Source organism: Callorhinus ursinus, unplaced genomic scaffold, assembly GCF_003265705.2.
Source record: "Callorhinus ursinus isolate GAN/ISIS: 27379988/994484 unplaced genomic scaffold, GSC_fseal_2.0 scaffold49, whole genome shotgun sequence".
NCBI lineage: Eukaryota > Metazoa > Chordata > Mammalia > Carnivora > Otariidae > Callorhinus > Callorhinus ursinus.
Window position 1 is genome coordinate 5,374,316 of NW_027397111.1, and position 18,584 is coordinate 5,392,899.

An 18,584-nucleotide genomic window follows, 5' to 3' on the forward strand; every position below is an offset into this window, starting at 1 on the left:
CCCCTCTGGGAACTGACAACATGTGCGGTCAGCCAGAGCCCACTTTCTCCTGTGACGGGATACTGGAGGGAGATGGAAGACTGCAACAGCCGTGGCCTGCCAGATTCAAGAAGACATCTGGCCGGAAGTCAGAAAAGCAAACGGATGGCGACTCAGGAAAGGGGCAGCCTAGACTGCCATTCCCAAAGCAAGCTGATGAAAGGCGTCACGGTGCCTGAGGGGAGGTCTCTAGTAGCAAGCCAGAGGGCTCTCTCCTGAGAAGAATTTTATCAGCAACTCAGATGATGCTACGGAAAGCATATTTTTAAATTTAATTTTATTTATATTCAATGAATTAACATACAGTGTATTATTAGTTTCAGAGGTAGAGGTCAGTGATTCATCTGTTGTGGATAACACCCAGTGCTCATTGTATCACGTGCCCTCCTTAATGCCCATCCGCCAGTTACCCCATCCCCTGGCCCTCCTCCCCTCCAGCAGCCACATGGAAGGCACACTTAAATAGGATCCTGAAAGAGCTCAATGGACCATGGATGCACCGAATTTAACAAAGTGGAAATTTAATAGAAATGGTTGTTCTGAATCAGACGGAAACAAAAAGGAGGCTCTGCATTTAAGTTCTAAAGCCACACACGTTCAGGACAGAGGAGATGCAGCTGAACAACACCACATGTTAAAAAGATCTGGTCAGCAGTAACGTCAGTGAGTCAATGGTGCGATATAGCGGCCAGCAAAGCTGATGCAATCCTGGGCTGCATTAAGAGGAGTAGAATGGCCTCAACCAGGGAGGTGATGGCTCCCTTCCTCTGCTGTGGTCATACCACACCACAAATAGCATACACGGCCTGGGCACTGTATGAGAATCTGAACACGTGTGAGTTTGCTCAAAGGAGAACCACCAGGAAGATAAAAAGAACTGAAACCACATCACAGGTTGTTAACCTGGAAGAAGACTCGAGAGAGAACAAGAGGGCTGCCTTTAAATATGTTGTTTTACTAATTACAAGATGCGTACTTTCCAATTATAAAATGCCTGAAAGCAGAATGTATCTTCTAGCCCCTTAACATCTAAGATTGAGAAAGGTATCATCAATTTATCAAAATATAATATGTCAAAAGAGCCACAAAGATGGCAGAGTCAAAAAGTGAATTAGAAGAATCAGATTCTAAAACTGAAGAGGTTTGAAAAACGCCTAACCAATATGTTTTCCTTTTTATGTACATACAAGTGTTATGGGATATAAACTTATGTCTAAAGTCTAAAAAGATTCTTCTCTCAGTAAATATAAAACTTTTCAGGGATAAAAAGCATCGTTCCACAATTTAATTGGAAGCACTTTTTCTTTCTTGAAGTTACACGAAATAGTGGTACTTCTTCCTATCGGTGGTATCACAGACTGGATTTAAAAACTGTATCTGAGGGGCGCCTGGGTGGCTCAGTGGGTTAAGCGACTGCCTTCGGCTCAGGTCATGATCCTGGAGTCCCGGGATCGAGTCCCGCATCGGGCTCCCTGCTGGGCGAGGAGCCTGCTTCTCCCTCTGACCCTCCCCCCCCATGTACTCTCTCTCTCATTCTCGCCCTCTCAAATAAATAAATAAATCTTTAAAAAAAACTGTATCTGAGGAGCTGACATGTGGGAGGAAAGAGAAGGCTCATTCTCTATGGCTTCAAGAAGGAAGACTGGAACCAAGGGCCAGGAGCTACCAGGAGCCGTCAGGGAGGGGACAGGAGGAGCCGTCCAAGGATGGAACAGGTCAGCTCTGATGTGCAAGCCCGGGCTGGACCACCACAGTGGAGAAATCAAGCACCAACAGAACAGCCCTGTGGCTCCGAGGTCTGATGGCAAAGATCTCGCCAGCAAGGGAAAGGCGCCTCATCTCTCTTCATTGCACACATAGGTGCTCTGACTGAGCCAATCTCTTAACAAGTCACTACTTAAAGGTAGAAGCCACTTAGGGAACAGGACTGAACGGGAGGCCAGAAGCAAAGAGGAGCCCTGTCCACATCTATGCTCTCAGACTCCATCGGGCCAATTCAGGAACAGACTCGAGGAGGAAGGGCATCTATGCCCCCTAGGTGCCAGGCACCATGACAGGTGTGCTGGGCACACTGCCCCATTTAATCCTCACAGCCACCCTGAGCGGTGAATATTATCACTCCCGTCTGATTGAAGAGACACTTGAGACTCAGAGAAAGTAAGTGGCTTGCCAAAGGTTTTACAACTCTAAAAACCATGGTCAGTGGGACAACATGCTTCAGAGAAAGGAAACTCCAGAAGTCTTGGTTGCAGAATGAATAAACTGAGCAATTAACTGATCAATCAATGAACCAATGTGGTCTCATATTGGTAGCACTAACACTAGAAAAAAGAAAGACAAAAGCTGGTTCCGTGCGTGCCCCGCTCCCCATCCGTAGCTCCCATGGGCACTGAACTCATGCCCTTTGCTGCTTGCAGGAGCGATTTATCCCATCACATACAGCAAGGGTGTTCCTGAGACCTCCGTGGCAGAGAACAGGTGCTGGAAACCCTGCTCAAATGTCAAAGCCTTAAGCACACCGGGTTGCCATGCCTCCCACCTGCTAGGTTAACATTGGAGCTAGTGGAAACTGAGCTCAGCCTCTGCCCCCTCCCCATGGCCAGGTGTCCAGAGGGCCGGGGGAAAGACTGGGGAGGTCAGCCAAGCCCCTACATGTTCCAGCTGCCTGGAAATATCAAGTCCTGCCCCATCCGCATGCCCAAGCTTCTTCCTCCACTAGGCAAGTAAACCCAAAGTGTGCACCAGAAACCCAGGGCAGCACCCACCTGAAGGGGATATTTGGGTGCTTGTGAGACCACTTCAGAGGCTGGACCACAACGCTCCACGAGCGTCTGGCAACTGCAGAAACCCCCCTACCCCACCCCCACCGCAGGGCTCGGGGCTGGCCTGATTCTGGCCTTCCATACCGCCCCCAGGCAGCCCCCACGTTTCTACCACGTGGCTCCCTGAATGTGCCCTCACTTTTCCACATTTCTGTGTGCTATACCTCTGGCTATCTCTGCCTATGGAAATCCTATTTTCCAAGGCCCATCTCAACCACCAAGTGCCACCTCCTCCAGGAAGTCCCCCCTGGTTCCACTGTGAGGCTCTCCAAAGCACATCCCACACTCTACCTTGCTATGTGGGCATCTGCAGCTTGTCTAATGCACCTCCATGCTTTAGGGGAGGGCTCCGCTCCTGTCATTCACTGCAGCATCCTCAGCATGGCAGCTGCACACTGAGCTCAAGAGTCTTGGTCGAGGTGCTCCATGCCCTCCCTGACGGCACCCTATTAACAGTCCTGCTTCCCTCCTCCACCTCTTCCCAGCTGACTCATCCCCTCAGTTTCAGCCCTCTGCTGACAGCTAATCAGAGATAAACTAATCTGTCAACATATCCTTCCCAGTTAAATTCTATATTTTTTATAAAGGGAAGACAAGGACTGAAAACAAAGGTGGGAATTTTAGGCCCCAAGGCTCCGGCGGAGGTATTTTTGTTAACGAAAGATCTTGCACCAAGCAATTGAGCAAGCCAGCGCTACAAGTGTATACATCCTAAACTGGAAGAATGCCAGAGCTGTGAGAAAGGGGGTGGGGCTCTGCCCCCAAAAGGGAAGGCCAACTGCAATTAAAGCTGCCCAAGACAAACCACAGGATCTTGGCTGGGCAAAAAGGGTGGGGGGAGAACAGACTTGACTCCCACCTGGCTGGGTGACCTTGAGCAAGGAACCGCACCTCCCTGGCCTCTGCTCAGTACCAACAGACCTCTGAGCCTCGGTTTCCCCATAAGTAAAAACCACAGTGGCAGGAGTGAGAGCTGGATGATCTCAGAGGGCCCTTCCAGTCTGACATCCCAAGGTCCTGTGACTCATGGCCTCCATCTCTCTCTCCCTCCCTCCTGGGAGGTCAGTATCGTTTGAAACTACCCTACTTCCACTCCCTGCTCACCTTGAGCCCCACCTGAGTCCAAAGGCAAAGGCAACGCTAAAGATCTCCCAGCCAGTCAGCAGGCAGCAAGGGGGGGGCGGGGGCGGGGCTTGCCACCACAGGTGAAAGGAAGGGTGGCACTGGGGGGCAGGTGTTGGTTTCTATGGACACAGAAATGCTCCTCATTCACGCTGCCATCTGTCCCAGCCTGGAAAAAGACAGGTGGTCGCCTTTGCTTCCCTGACCTACCTTTTTAAGAGATTACAATTGCTTGCCAAGTTTAAGTGCTGCTCTAAAATCAGGACATATAAGGTCTCTCAGCCTGGATCGGAAGGGTTCAGAATGGGTAAAGAGCAGGAGCGATGCAGAATAAAGCTTGGAGGCAATCTAGGCCGCTCTGTGCAGCCATGCCAATTAAACATCTTTAAAAATAGCCTCCCTCTTCTCTCGTGCTGAAGATAAAGATGAAGTTTCAGCAATAACCAGACATCTGCTAGGAGCTTCTGAAGAGATCACAACATAAACACCCTGGAGAGCTGCCATAAACAGCCCAGAGCCCTCTCCAGGAGGCCAGCAGCGTCCCGCTCACCAGTGGGGGTGGGGAGGGGTACAGAGGGAGGTGGTGCAGAGAGGCTGGGCTCCCCAGGGCAGAAGGAGGTGGTGGGGACAGAAAATGGAGAACTGGCTACCTTCTGCAGGGAAATTAAGAGCTCAGGAACCCACCAAGAGAAAGATTTCCAGGAAGCCATCCAGAGGATTCCAGGCCCGTTCTGAAAATGGGTCACTCCTTAAAAGTGGAAGTAAAGACATCTTCAAGTGCCCACCTCTGCAGGGTGCTTCCCAAACAAATATTTTAATTTCATCTCTACATCAACCCCTTGAGGTAGGTGTAATGACCTCCTTTATATAGACTAAAATACTAGTGTTCGTGGACTTGCCCAAGGCCACATGGCTAGGATTCGAACCCAGGTTTGTCTTAGGAGGATTGTTTGTACCTATTATCACAGAACAGGCCCCTGAGGTTTGTCCAGGCTCTCTACATCCACAAATCTAACACCAGGAGATTCCGCATGAGGCGAGGTGGCCAAGCAGGGGGGAAGGGCAATAGTTAAGCTTTGGCCAATTGAAAGAACCCCCGAGTCTCAGCAGCCATGTGGGCCCCACTCCGTGTTCTGGATGCTTCCCAGCAGATCCAAAGAGGAGCAAAGGGGGAGACAGGCACAAATCGACGCCTAGATTCTGTCTGCCAGGATCCACAGGAGATTAGCGACAGCAGATGCCACTGAGGAAGAGAACAGAGGGCTGGAGGATGGGAAGGAGAGAGACTTTTCATTGAATTAACTTTGTCCTGAGTGAATGAGTATGTTACCCTCATCCATGCATGTGGGGGGGGGGCGGTGAGTACCCTGCATCTGTGTGTGTCTGTGTGTGGGTGGATGAGTCATTTTTTTAAGAGAGTCCATGATGTCAGGTACCAGATAACAGACACACCCAGGCTAGAGATGGAAACCTGGAGCAGGCAGGAGTGCTGGGCCCCTGGCTGCCACAAACTGAGGACCCAGGAGAAGCCTGAGACCTCATCCAGAGCCTCCTCCTTCCTTCCAACAGTCCTGTCCTGCAGCTGCAGGCAGACAGGCGACAAGCTCTCCTGGCATGGACCCCGTAGTCCCCAAGGCCCCCACCATTTGCCCAAGCCCCATAGGACACTCCCTGAGGAAAGAGATGGACCTAGTCCTCTCTCTGAAGTCTGGAAAGAGGCCTCCCCAGTGGCCCCGTCTATTCCTTTGTTTTCCCTTTCATCTGCTATCAGACCCCTACCTCCTTCAAGCAGGGGTCTCCTCACCTGCCCTTTGCATCAAGCTGTGCAGAAGCCCCTCTATCCTGATACTCGGAGCTTTCAGCAGTCTGACCTCACAGCAGGCACGGACTCCGCACACTACACCTCAGGACCCCCTTCTGCTCCTCCAGGGTGAACAGCTGTCCGTCAGAGGGGTCAGCGGCTCTGCCAGGCCCCCAGCAGGCCCTGGGCCCACTCTCCTCCAGGCAGCAGCTCTCCCAGAGACCAAAGGGCCCAAGTGACTTTTTCCTGGAACTTCTTCATTCTCCCCTACACCTCGTCTCCTGGCCCCGGGTCCAAGTTAAACTCTGCGATGCTGCAAATCTTTACTTGTTACAGTCAGTACTCGGATATGTAGCCAAGGCCAGCCATTCAGAGTCACAAGAGCAAAGCCATGGTTTCCGCATCTGCTCTAACACACTGAGCTCGGCAGGGCCAGAACGGGATGTTCCTAAACTCCCACTCCCGCCTCTGGCAGGGCTGGGCTTCTGGGCTGGGTGTGGCAGGAGCTCCGGCCTGCAGACGTCCCTAAAACTTTCTCTTGGGGCAGCTCGGAGATCACAAGCCACCATCCAGCTCCTCGCCACCCTCCTCTTGCTGCCTGAAGAAAGGACATCTGCACTAGACATCCCTCACTGTGGGGGAAGGAGAAAACCCGGGGCCCCAAACCAGCAGGAAGCAAGTCCCTCTTCGGGGATCCGCCAATACCTGTGTGTTCCCCAAAGAGCAATCTGACTTGGCCTTGCAAGGAATGCCAGTGCAGCCAGGGATCCCAGCTGGGAGGTGGGGATTCAGGGTGGGGTGCAGGCAGGGAAACTCCCCGGACACTCAGGGAAGAGAGAAACACTAGTGCAAACAAAGAACGTACTACAATCCCAACCCTAAAAACACCAGCACTGTCCACGCACAGTTCCCGGCCAGCCGCCACAGCAACAGGCCAGAGCTTCCTAGGATGAACTACGATAATATTTAGGTGGGTGAAGGGTACCGAGCAATTACATTTAAGAAACGATATCACACCTGGCCTTCACCAAACGCTCCTCAGGGGTGGACACTTCCTCAGCAGTGGACAGAGAAGGGAAAGGGTCTCAAAAATCAGACTCCACGGTGATCCAGTCTTGCAGTGAAAGTTTGTTTGTGACCAAAGGGTGCATGTCCCCTATCATCCCTGCCAGACCTGAGTTTGTGAGACCAGATGATCAGTGCTTTAGAAAGGAGGACACTTATCAGTGCAGACCAGCCATGTTTTCTACCTCTGGGGAAGATGCAGGGAGGAAACAGAAATGGTGGAGGGAGCGGTCAGCCACCCCCTGCAAAGTGAGGTCCGTGGGGTGTTTGGCTATCATGCACTTCCCCGAGAGGACAAGACAGGCCACTGGGGCCTGAAGCTTTGCCCTGCCTACCTGGCCTTAACAACCATGTCATTTTGTGTCTCTGACAGCTGAATAAAAAAAAATCAAGAACCTACCATTAGAATGATTTCGGGGAAACCAAAATGAAATTCTCAAGAAGGAAAGGGAGGAGGCAGAATGGGAAGGAGGGTGAGGCTGCATGGGTTCCATAGGTTCCTGTTTCCTAAGCCCCAGCTTTCTTGATTCCCTAATTTAAGGAAGCCCAGGTAAGTTCTTAAAGATAATGTCATAAAACAAATAAATAAAATAAGCAAATATCAAAATCCCAATGGCTCTGTGACCTTATCCACATACATAGCTGTACAAAAACGCACGTATAATTTTGTCTACCCATCCACATTGAAGAAAATTCTCTTTTTTAAGGAAAAAGACCCCAAGTATTTGGATTTTCCACTAGAAAAATGTTTTTATTGTAAAAATTTGGAGAAAATACTAAGAAGATGACTAAAGATAAGGGAAAATGAATCACCTGTAGCACGGCCATCAAAAAAGAAGGACTCGCCTGGTGGAAAAGACTGTGTGAAAAACAACAACAACAAAAACCCAAGACAAACAACAAACAACAAGGAGGAAAAAACAACTCCTCATTCTGAGGGCTGTTTGCAGAGGGGGCCCCTCGCGGGTGGGTCAGATCTTACGTAGATTTGACAGGGAATCCGGGAGTGAAGCGTACCTTTTCCTTCCCTTCTGAGCCTCTTGTCTCCTACATTAGGATGCCCACAAAGGTGCCAGAGGCGACACTAGCTCTTCACCGCAAACTCAGACAACATACTGAAAGGTCATGAGTGTGCGTCGTTTGAGTAAGGCTCCACAACTGGCCAGGTGTGGGGCAGGTCAGAGGAGGCTCGGGAAGGCACAGGGAAGGAGCAAGGCCCAGACGGAGGTGTGCAGAGGTCTCTGTGGAGCCCAAATGCCAAGTGTCTGGGTCAGAATGTGCTGATGCCCTTGGCTGAGTAAGCTGGGATTCCAAGCTCTGGCAGAAATGACCTCAGTCCCCGTCTGCCCCACAGATGATCGGGGGAGACCGGCTGCTGATCAGGGCAGAAAGGCGGCCATCTGGGCTCCCCACCACAAACCAGAGCAGTGTGGTGAGCACAGCAAATAGTTCTCCTCTTATTTCACGATGTGTACAGAGTGACGCTTGCTGAGGAAACCTCCACACGCGAGCAACTCATCTTTTTTTAACCCTCTTATCTAAACACTGTCACAAGCAGTCACACAAGCCCAGGACAGGGTTCATTCACTCCAAATGCATTGCCTGAGTGGCTGCGACATCACTGGACAGATGCTCAGCCGGCCTCTGCCCCATCCCAGAGGCCACACAGGGATCCAGCTGGGCACAGAAGTGGATTCCAGCCTCGTGGGGTTTGCTGGCCAGTGGGGGAGGTGGGCACTTAAGACGGAGGGTCGTGGCTGGTTAAAAAGTGGAGGGGAGGCTGCTCCAGATTAAAATAGGCATAAAAGGACTAGCAACCAAACGCAGCATACAGACTTGGATCCTGATTCGAACAAACCAATTCCGTAGGTCCTTTTGGAGACAATCCAGGAACTCTGAATACGGACAGACGAGACCAAAGAACTACTGCTCATTTATTACATGCTATAATGGCAATGTGGTTACAAAAAAAAAAAAAAAAAAAAACACATTCTTTTAAAAATAGATATATACTGGGGGTGCCTAGGTGGCTCAGTTGGTTAAGCGACTACCTTCAGCTCAGGTCATGATCCTGGAGTCCCGGGATCGAGTCCCACATCCCTGCTGAGCAGGGAGCCCGCTTCTCCCTCTGACCCTCTTCCCTCTCATGCTCTCTATCTCTCATTCTCTCTCTCTCAAATAAATAAATAAAATCTTAAAAAAATAAAAAAAATAAAAATAGATATATACTGGATTAGATAGGGGCAAAATGACATGGTATCAGAGATTTGCTTTAAAATACTTCAGGAAGAAAAGACAGAGAGGAGAAAAATGAGAGATGAAGCCAACCCGGCGTAATCTTGATGACTGTTGAAGCTAGATAATGAGTATATGGGGCTCGTTATACTATTGTCTTTATTTTTGTGTTTGAAAATGTTCGTGGATATGGTAAAATAGAGGATGGCAGTACACTGTGGTGGACAGCTTAATGAAGACTGGTACAAAAGCCTAAGGGGATACGGAGCAAAGAGCAAGAAGGATTTGTAAGAACCAGGAAAGAAATCTGCTAAGTTTTGTGAGGGTTTTCAAAGCCATTTCATGGTGGGATGGGAAGCCATGTTCACAAAGAATTGTAACAGAAGTTGGGGACTAGTGAGTGCTGCGAGGGAACGGGCCACACCACCCCTCCAGACTACAGAGCACAGCCACCAGTTTTCCTGCTTCCTTCAGTCCTTAACTCACCACCTCAATCTCATTCATACAGACTGAGACCAGAAGCCTAGCTTCGTTGCTCACTAGCCATGTGAAGCAAGTGGGGGGGGGGGGGCTTTCAAACTTCCCCCGTCTCAGTCTCATCTGTAAAATGGGGACAACCCCAGTTACTTCTCTGGAGGGCTAATGGGGGAACCTACTGATATAAAGAGTGAAAATTCCCCACATGATGAACAGTATTCCCTTCCCTGGCTCTTTAAACAACAGAGACTTTTAGCCCTGGCAGGACTTCTAAGATGAGCGGTGTTCAGCCCAAATTTTCTTGCATCCATACCCTACCCCTCCAGCCAGAATGAAGGCTCTCCACCAAGAAGGCAGGACCTCTACCCTTCAAAAGCAGGGAGTGAAAGGAACAGGTCCGTGGTTGTTGACAGGCACACCCAGATGAGGACATGGACATGGGCAAAGAGAAGAAAGACACCCCAATTACAGGCAGAGGAGGGTTACCCAACTGTTCCTTTGCTCCTTGCTGCTCCTGGGAATGGGCCTCCAATGAACACAGCTAAAACCAGCCTTAGTCCACAAGATGCTTTTTACTAAAGTACAACTGGTTGGTATTAGGCTAATCATGATTTTCTTTTAGAAGAGAGGGATGAGCGGAAAGCCAGAGCTCCAGGACTGAAGAAGGCAGGCAGTGCAGATAAGAGGATCTGGGGGTCTCAATCGCCTTACAATCATAACTAGTATAGCTCAACAACTGGTCCCCTAAAACAAAACGAACAAAACCAGAATCAGATCTAAGGTAGAGGTTATTTCAGCTAATAGACCATCCTAGACCTTCCTAGACCATCCCAGAAACCAACGTTCAGAGGTGAGACCAAGTCAATGGCACAGGCAGGCTTCCTCCCCCCCCCCCCCCCCCCAAACACCAGCAGGTCAAATCCCTCCCCAGTACAGCATGACCAATACCAGCCATTCATCCCTGACTAGGGGACAGAGTGAGCAAGTGGTCTGCAGGTTGAACAACCTGGGCTAACCAGGGCCAGTTCAAGTGCTTTGCCAAAGAAGCAGCCTCTGAATCTTTAGACAAAATCTTTTCAAAGGCCAGGAGGCTCCAATCAGCACAAGGGAGTGCCATGATCCTGCAGACATCATTTTCTAGAGCCATAGGGCAGCAGGAAGAACACTGAATACAGTTCTGGCAGAGCCTGGTCCAAATCCTGGCTCAGCCACTTTCTGCGTGACCTTGGGCACTTACGCTATCTGAGTCTGTTTCCCCACATCTAAAATGAGGAGGGCAAAACTGAGTGTTTGGATAATAACCATGAAATCTGCTGCAAAAGTGCCACAGGGCAGGACCTGTCTGTCCGTAGGCACGTAATAAATCTCTCTTCTGCCCAAAGGCAAGCTCTTCCTGCAAGGAGTCTTCAGAACATCAGTTGCGGCTGTCCTGGAGACTTGAGGCCCACTTGTTGGCCCCAGGAAGGGGACAAGAACTGAGCTGGTCCAGGTGCCAGGCACCCAGGCACATAAACACCAGAGGGCCAACCCACTGCTGGCTTTCTTTCGGAAGGACCTGCCCACAAGGGGGCCAACTAGTGACTTCACCACCCCCCACCACCGCCTGAAACCACAGAAGACTAGAATGAGCAAGGGAGGCTGACAGCAAGAAGGTCCATACCTGCCACCCCAAGTCCCGCAAGGCAGGATGGCCCTCCAAATAAAAGCTCTTTTGGCCTTAAGAACCCAGGTTACAGAATTAACAATGTGGAAAGACGTACACGTTTACTCTGGTTTCAACACGCCTCTTCCCCATCCAGCAAAGGCTATGATTCCCAGCTCAGCCGGGAGGCTGACCTAGGATAAAGTTAACCCCACTTGCTCCAGTCCGGAAGCCAGGTCAGCGGTGGCAGACGCTGCCTGCAAGACCCCATTTCTTCCCAGAGCTAGTACGGACGACGACAACGAAGAGGGAGCCGCAGACGCCCCCGCCGCGGCTCCCAGGCCTGGGGTGCGCCTGGGCTGCTGGGGGATACACGACAGACAGGACAGCGCCACAGTCCCCTGATCACCTCCACGCCCGGACCCCAGACTCAGTCCCAATCCCAGCCCACAGGAGGCCAGGCCACTGACATTTGGCCCAACTTAACTTCCTGTTGTTAAGGAGGGAGAAGAACCGCGGCGGGTAGGGGAGCGCCCAGTGAAGAGCCGGGAAAGAGCGTGAACAGAGCGGAGCCCAAATTATGGGAAAGCAAAGTTTGGGAATGGTCTGCCCCGGTGGCATGCGGTACTGCGGGCGCGTCGCGCCCACTCCGTGTTGACGTTTGGGGATTTTCTCGGCTTAGAATTACAGGGTTTGGGTGTTGGGGCGGAGTAGGAGGTAGTTCGGGGTACGGGTGGCAGGCTTTTATTGCATTCTAATCGATTCAGAGACCTATCGGGCAGCCCCGGCCTCCCCGGGCAGGGCCACCTGCTTGCCGGACGCCCCGCGGGGTGGGTTTGAAGCGAGAGATGCTGCGGCCGCACCTGACTGTCCCCAGCGCGGGCCAGGGCACAGAGTCCAGGCTCGGCTTGCCACGGTCCCCGCCCGCCCTCCCTCCCTCCCCTCCCTCCCTCCCTCCCTGGAGCCCCGCACCCCACCCCCCTTACCGAGATCCGCTCCCGCCACCGAGCCTCGGGTCAGCTTCTGCCTTCGCCTCGGGCCGCGGACGCGGCGGTCAAGACCCGCAGGCGGCTTGCGGAGCTGGGAGCTAGGGAGGCAGCCCCGCGCAGCCTTAGCCAGGCGAGCGCCTGCAGTTCTGCGCCGCGCGGCTGACTGCGCTGGGGGCCGCCCCCATCGGCGGCGCGGCCAATGACAGAGCGGCCGGGGGCGCACCCCGCCCCCGACCCGAGGCCCGCGGCCAATGGCAGTGCGGCGCGGAGCCCACCCCCGCTCCACGCCCGCTCCGCCCCCACGGGGCCAGCTGTCACCGCGTCTGCCGGCGGGCGCACGTGGGCTGTAGCCGTGCCCTGAGTGCGGGGAGCCCCGGTACAGGTCTGAGACCAGCGGGAGGCCGATGAAGGCGGGGTGTAATGGTGCTGCTAGATGAAAACCTGGGTGCTAGTATCCTAGTGTCGGGGGAGAGGCAGGGGCTGGGCCTCAGGCTCCTTGGCCTGGGCAGCTGGAAAGCAAGCCTCAGCTTCCACTTTTGGAAGTGAGGGAGCAGCATGGCACTTCCTGCACCGGCTGTGGACCTCCCTCCTTGCTTTGGCTCTTGACCAGCCGGGCTTCAGCAAACGCCCTGTTAGCTGATAGGCTCTTCCCCTCACCTGGACCGGCCTTGCTTAGAACAACGCTGGTGGGAAGAGGGGCTGTAGTGCAGACCAGCCACGTGACCTTAGTCACATCACCTAAGCACCCTCTTCTCTTGACTGTCAAATGGCTGCCTTAATCTCTGCTCTGCCCACGCTCCTGGGTTGCCCATAAGCCCTCAGCCGCAGAGAGCACCATCCACAGAAAACACTGTGTGAACAGGTGGGGCCTAGTGAGGGGTGCCAAGCGGCTTTGTACACTGTAAATCCTACCAACAACTTGTGCAGACTGCCCCGGGTATAGCAGTGATCATGAACAGGGATCCCAGGGGCGGGAGCCATGTCTTACTCACCTCTGGAGCCCGGGCTCTTTATCACGGGCTGGGCCCAATGCAGGCATCCACCAACGTTCTGGGAACTGAGCTGACCCAGGAGAGAACAGGCAAGCTTGGGCGGTGAGTAAAGAGTGTTGTGGCTACAGGCTGCTGGAATTTCCACAGCTCCAGACCACCCTCTAGAGAGACTTTGTTCCCTTGCCAGGCACATACAAACAAAACAGCTTGCCCCCATCAAACCTGGGGCTTTCTTTGTTCTCTCTGCTCCTTACCAGGGGATCCTACTCCAGGCCTTTTGGGGTTTCCCAGGGATTGTCCTACCTGGTAGCTCTCTTAGCATCTTCAGAGTTCAATCAACTTCCTGTAGTTGAACTACAGCAAAAGCTGTCCCTGCTCAGTTTGTAGAAGTCAGCAGTGACTCCCAGAGGGGCGGCTCTCCTCTTGACGGAACACTGCCTGCGATGCCCGTGGATGGAGTGGGCTCTGTGCACATTTTCTCAGTCCTGATGATGGCTCTGTAAGGTCTGTATCTTTGCTATTGTTCCCTTTAACAGATGTGGAAAGTGAGACTCAGTGAGGGAAAGTTAACTTTTCAAGGTCACACGGTTAATAAGTAACAGGGTCAGAATTTGAGCCTAAAGCTCTGAACCCAGCCTCTGCATGCCTAACACTGTGCACTGGGGCTGCTATGGCCCTGCTCGCGGCTCAAGAACACTAGACAGGCCCCATCTACCTCTTTTTTTTTTTTTTAAGATTTTTATTTATCTATTTGACAGAGAGAGACACAGAGAGAGAGGGAACACAAGCAGGGGGAGTGGGAGAGGGAGAAGCAGGCTTCCCACAGAGCAGAGAGCCCGATGCGGGGCTCGATCCCAGGACCCTGGGACTACGACCCGAGCTGAAGGCAGCCGCTTAACGACTGAGCCACCCAGGCGCCCCTTCTATCTCTAAAGGAACTGCTCTGGAGCCTGACCTGCCCAAACATTCTGCTGAGCTCAGGCCTGGGCACTCTTAGGGCCAGGAGATGAGACCAGCATGGCCCTGCTTTATCTACAGACTGATACAGGAAACGCTAGATAGAGAGGAGCTTCGGGAAAGAGTGCTGCCTCTGCCCCCAGTGCAAAGCCTCACTGGACACAAGGCCTCTTCCTTCTGGCCTGGGTCTGAGGCAATCCTGTTGGGGATGGAGCTGGAGATAGTCATTCATTCAGTTCACAAATGCTACTGTGAGCTGGAAACGGTTCCTGCGTTCATGTAACTTACAACACAGCTGATAAATAACCAGAAGTACAAGGGGCTATGGGAGCTCTATTCTTTATTACTTGTATCTTTTATAATTCCCATCACCTTATCTCTAGCACAATGTTCTCCAAGTTAAACACATTTAACTACTTCAGGAACACTTTGGGCCAACCAAGTTTTACAAAAACACTGCTCAGTATAGAAGTTCTAGTAGCTCAAAAACTAAAACTTAGCCCTGCCTTCCTAGGAGCTTTGCCTCTTCTCCCCCACCCAAACTTTTTGTTTTGTTTTGTTTTTCCCACCCCACCTTTTTAACTCAGGGGCTCAAGTAAGAAAGACCCTTGCTAGGTGAGCTTTTAGGGCAAGTTGGGCGTTCATGGGGGCTAAGTGCATGGATGGAGATAATATCGCCTTGGGACCTCTCGAGCCAGGGCCCCTCACCTCCACACACAAGTTACCCTTCCCGGCCATCTCGCTGCGGGGTAGAGAGAAATGGGGGACAGGAGATGACAACCTCACCTCCTCTGGACATAGCAGCTACCATGGTATCTCCCACTGGACTGTGTGTCTGGGAGTTTATAAGACTAAGCTCTTCAAAGAGAAGGTCTTGCAAAGGTAGAACGGGCCATAGAGGAAATACCATCTGAGCCCCTCATTTAACAGATTAAAGAAATTTAAAAAACAAATGGAGTCCCAGGGAAGGGAAGGCGCTTATGAGTGTCAGGGAGTGTGGGAATGGGTTCCAAGTCTCTGAGGCCTCGGCCTCCCTCTTAGCACAGAGGCAAGCTCAAGCTCCTCGTGCCGTGGCTCAGTAAGCTATATTTAATAATAATCCCTTCCCCAGCCCACTCTTCTCAGGACGGTGAATGTGTGCCGCAGAAGGTTGTCTGGGAGATGCAGATGGCCACATTAGCATCAGAAGGAGGGAGAAAAGGAAGGCCCAGATTCATCCCTAAAAATATCTGCATCTCAGACTGGAAGTCATGGGTTTACCAGCACATGCGTACCTCCCTCAAGAAAACTTCAGCTGGTGATCTCCATTATCATTGGTTATCTACCTGACGGTACTCCAAGACAGCTGTGGGGGTGGCAGGCCTGGCTTCTTTTTATTTCAAGCCTGGCAATTTGCTTGAAGAAAGGTCAGAATTGAACTAAGTAGAATGCAAAGATTTTCTGTGGAGAAGCCAGGGTGCTTCTTACAACATGTGAAGGGCAAGGAGAAGAGTTAGACCACCTGTGTCTCCCCCTCCAAATGAGAAAGGGTCCCTGCCTTCGGGCCCCTTCCTCATGTACTTACATTCCAGGAAGGGGTAAAATAGTGATTATGGTTCTTACCAGTTCCTGCCCATGCTGCTATCAAAGGCCCTTTGGCTTTCGGCTTTCAGAAGGAAGTAGAAGGCTGGTATCTATGCAAAGTCCAATGACCTTAAATGATGAGAAAAGGCTGATTGGCCCCGGGCCACCTTGGGAGCTATCTTTGGAGAAGGACTTTCTAAGCCAGGAAGTGGAAACATTTGTACCTCCCTCAAACAGACACAGGAGTATGTGAGAAGCAAGATCACTGGGGCCTTGTTCTAGCCCGTTATCTTCCTGATAGGCCTCACAATGCTCTCTGTTTCAGAGATAAGACATATAAATGTTTGCAAGGTCACTAGGCACTCATCGGGCCTACCACATTTTCAGTGGGTTTTCCAGAGACAGTTTGGGGGAGAAATGGCACCTATCAAAATCAGTAATGCCCTCAGAGAGACCGTAGCACTTTGGGGAATGTGTGCCTGTTGGCAGCTATGATGGGAAAGTCGGCTCTGGAGAGCTGAGAGCAGGCAGGAGATGACATACCGAAGCAAACAGAGACAGAGAGTAGGTGTGCAGGGGGTGAGAGGAAGAGACACAGGGTTATGAAAGTAGTCTAGCCCCACTCGCCCAAGCTCTCCCCGGAGCCAGCATACAGCAGGGTGAATCTGCCTGGCTGACATCTGAGCCTGTGCTCTATACACTCTCCCGGTTACAAGACTGGGCACAGCTCCCAGGCCCGGCCAACCATAGAGCCCCCACCATGACTGGTCCAACAGACGTGCCTGCGGTCCAAGCAGATTCTGTCTTCGGGAGCAGTGTAGAGATAAAGCAATCTCTTTCCACAGAAGTCAGGGCTAGCAGTCAGTGTATTCCACATGCAGTAGAAAAAACCTAACCACAACAGGAGAGAAAGAGGCTCCTAGGACAGAAGAGACCAGAAGTAAGAGCTCCAGCTACCTTTCTTTACAATTCTCTTGGCTCTGCCCTCCTCCGTGTTGGCTTTGTCTTCAGGCTGGTTTTCCTCATTGCGGCCAGTGCCAACAGCTTTTGTTGCCACAAGCAACCTTATCCCAAAGAGAACATTTCTGACCCAGCATTCCAAGCAGGAGTCCTGAGACCCACTCTGCCTGGACTGGGTCACATGCCCACCTGAACCTCTAGGATAGCCAGAGGGCTGGAATGTGCTGATTGGCTGTGCCAGGCAAGGCCCCTGCCTGGGGGTGGGGGGACGGAGGCCAGCCTCAGCTTCCCCTGAGACACCAGGCTGTGGGGGAGAGAGGCGGACACTTGATTGAAAGCTGAGTGCAGTGGGAAAGGAGGGACACACGGCCATTTGCTGGGTTGATACAGACCAGGGCACACATGAACTTGCAGAAGGAATTCATGCTTTTCACCTCTCAGAAAGTCATATCATTCTGACCTCCCCTCTATTATCCACTCCACACCTCCACCCACCCACATACCAACCCCCCATTAAACTCTTCTCTAGCTTCCGTGTGTTCTGTAGTAAATACATTTTAATTAAAATCGAACTCCTGTCCAACTGCTTTTCTCTTCAAACCTTTCCCTCGATGCAGTTTGGATAGCAAGAGACCACGCAGTGCAACCTGGCCCGATTGGTTCAGAAGGGGTCATTCGCGCCTGGTCAGATGACTGGGGTCTGCAGGGGCACTCGGGGTATCACCGTGATGGAGCCAGAGTCAGCTTCACAGGTCAAGTTCCGGTGGAAAGCACTCAGGCTCCAATAGTCTGCTTCCAGCCTCTGCTCTCCCTAACAGCGTGACTTCCAGCGAGCCAGTTAATGAAGATAATAGCCCTTGCTTGTAAGGGCAGAGTAGGGATCACATCAGATGCCGGACATGAAGGCTTACTGTTGACCTCATGAAGTGTTAGTTGCTTTCTCCCCTATTTTGTAAGTGTGGTGGTTTTATATCCTAGCAACTTGCCAAGCTAGAACTGGGTTTCCCAGAACTCTCTTTCCTGGATGGTTCCCAGGGAGGACTGGCCGCTAGGCACATGTGCACGAGATGAGGAAGGTGGAAGTGACTGCAGGCCGCACGCCTGGAAGGGCAGTGCAGGGCTTTAGGCACCTGTGTGGCACATGCGTGTTGCTGATGGAGTGGGGGTGGGGAGCAGTAGCCAGGCTTCTGGAGATAGCTTCCTCCGGCATCCCTGAGTCCAGGGCCAGTGCACATGCATATAAGCTGCTTCTGAGAGTCACTACTGCATGTTAAGGTTGGAGGTGGTAAGAAATAAACACGAATTCCGGCTCCTGGAATTCCGAGTTCAGTTTCCTCTTGATTTCTCCCACTCCACATCCAAGTTTTCTTCTCACTTGCCAGCCCTGCCGATGGACACAACTTCGGGCCCACCGGCAGACGTGAGGTGCCTGCCTTCCAGAGACCTCTTCACCAGCTCCTGCAATTGTGTTGTGAACTCCAGTCCCTATGACAATCCCTTATTCCCTATCACATTAATGGTCCTGCTTCCCGGATCGAACCCCAATACGAGGGGAAATAAAACTGCCACTTCCTGTGAGCCTACCGTGGGCTCGTATATTATTATTCTTCACAACATCCCTATGAGATTACTTCTGAGAATTACTGATTGAGATTATCACCCCTATTTTACACTTTGTATATTAGTCAGCATTCCAGAGAAGCAGAACCAATAAGAGACATCGAGAGATAGATAAATGAATTTATTATGGGAAATTTGCTCAGTGATTATGGAAACTAAGTAGTCCCACAACCTACCATCTGCAAGCTGGAGACCCAGGGAAGCCAGTAGCATAGTTCTAATGAGTCTAAAGGCCTGAGAACCAGAGCCAAGGGTGAGAGTCCCAGTCCAAAGGCAGAAGAAGACCAATGTTCTAGCTCA

General features: G+C 51.7%; 1 protein-coding gene across 11 annotated transcripts in view; it reads right to left on the reverse strand.

Moving 5' to 3' along the window:
• Positions 1–12,362, reverse strand: part of MICAL2 (microtubule associated monooxygenase, calponin and LIM domain containing 2) — a 214,588-nt gene extending 202,226 nt beyond the window's left edge. For 4 of the 11 annotated variants that reach the window (XR_012375353.1, XM_073882910.1, XM_073882909.1 and 1 more), the window contains exon 1: positions 12,190–12,353. The gene's annotated coding sequence lies outside the window, so the exon portion shown is untranslated. Of the gene's footprint in view, positions 1–12,189 lie in introns of all 11 variants that reach the window. The other 7 variants (XM_025894196.2, XM_025894195.2, XM_025894198.2 and 4 more) reach the window with 4 other exon arrangements.
• Positions 12,363–18,584: the final 6,222 nt, after the last annotated feature.